Source organism: Propithecus coquereli, unplaced genomic scaffold (assembly GCF_000956105.1).
Source record: "Propithecus coquereli isolate 6110/MARCELLA unplaced genomic scaffold, Pcoq_1.0 Scaffold31, whole genome shotgun sequence".
Classification (NCBI taxonomy): domain Eukaryota; kingdom Metazoa; phylum Chordata; class Mammalia; order Primates; family Indriidae; genus Propithecus; species Propithecus coquereli.
Window position 1 is genome coordinate 3,827,160 of NW_012148730.1, and position 1,855 is coordinate 3,829,014.

Sequence of the window (1,855 nt, forward strand, 5' to 3'; positions counted from 1 at the left end):
GCATTGTAAATGAGGGAACTTGAGTTAATGTGCCTTAAGTTCCTTTTTATTGTTTGTAAGAGGAGTGGAGCTGTTGATTAGCTTTGATTGTCTTATATCAGTGTAAATTTTAAAACCATGAAGACAATTACTCAGCCATAAAAAGGAAGGAAGTATTAATACATACAACTTGGATGAATTTGTAAGGAATTACACTGACTGAAAAAGCTAATCCCAAAAGGTTACATACCATATGATTCATTTATATGATATGCTTAAAATGATAAAATTATAGAAATGTAAGCCTAGTGGTTACCAGGGATCAGGAAGGGAAAATAGATGGGAGGGAGGTGGGTGTGGCTATAAAAGGACAATGAAATGATCATTGTGGTGATAGAACTGTTCTGTATTCTAACTAAGTCAATGACAATATCCTGGTTATGATATAGTACTATAGTTTCCCAAGATGGTAGCATTGGGGAAAACCAGTAAGGAGTACATGTGGTTTCTCTGTGTTATTTCTTACACCTGTCTGTGAATTTACAATTTTCTCAGCATAAAACTTTAATTAAAACTAGTTTGTGCAATAAACTTTAAAAAGCATAGAGACAACCACCAAAAAAAAAAGACATTATCTTCCAAACTGGAAGACAAAAAAAAGAAGCAATAAAGAAAAATGAATCAATAGAGTATTGGGGGGAAAGAAGAAAAAAGGAAAGCAAAGTCACAAAACACTGTGGTAGAAACTGAACCCAAGTATTTTAGTAAGCATCAAAATTATAAGTTTTCATATTTCTATGTTAAAAGTTAAAGACTCTGAGAGTAATTTGAAACAACAAACTCCAGCTATAGGCTATTTTAAAAAGCCATTCCCAAAACATAAGAACAAAAAAAGAAAGTGTATAAAGAGATGGAAAAAGAAATCACGGCAAATATTAACGAAAAATTTTAAAAAATCTGGTATTGCTGTATCTTTTTTTTTTTTGAGACAGAGTCTCACACTCTTGCCTGGGCTAGAATGCCCTGGCGTCAGCCTAGCTCACAGCAACCTCAAACCCCTCAAGCGATCCTCCTGCCTCAGCCTCCCGGGTAGCTGGGACTACAGGCACGCGCCACCATGCCCGGCTAATTTTTTCTATTTTTAGTTATTTGGCTAATTTCTTTCTATATTTATAGTAGAGACGGGGTCTCACTCTTGCTCAGGCTGGTCTCGAACTCCTGACCTCGAGCGATCCTCCCGCCTCAGGCTCCCAGAGTGCTAGGATTACAGGCGTGAGCCACCACGCCCGGCATATTGCTGTATCTTAATCAAAGAAAATATACAAAGTGACTATTACCAATAAGAAGTTAGGGTATACTTTAAATAACTAAAAGAGTGAAATTGGAATGTTCCCAACACAAAGGAATGATAAATGCCTGAGGTGATGGATACTCCATTTACCCTGATTTGACTAATAAGCATTGTATGTCTGTATCAAAACATCACATATGGACTAAAATATATACAAATATACCTATAATAATTTAAAATGTAAAAATGTAAAAAAGAATTATTAGGGATTAAGGGAAATTAAATAATAAAATGAAGAAATACAGCAGGATGATAACGCTCAACCTGTAAAAACCTAACCATATACATTCAAAACATATGAAGTAATAATTGAAATAATTGTAAGGAGAAAGTAAACATATCTACTACAATAAAAATGTGAGATTTGGGGCTGGGCAGAGTGGCTCACGCTTATATTTCTAGCACTTTGGGAGGCTGAGACTGGAGAATTGCTTGAGGCCAAGAGTTCAAGACCAGCATGAGCAACATTATGAGACCCCATCTCTATAAAAAAATAGAAAAATTGGGCCGGGCGCGGTGGCTCAC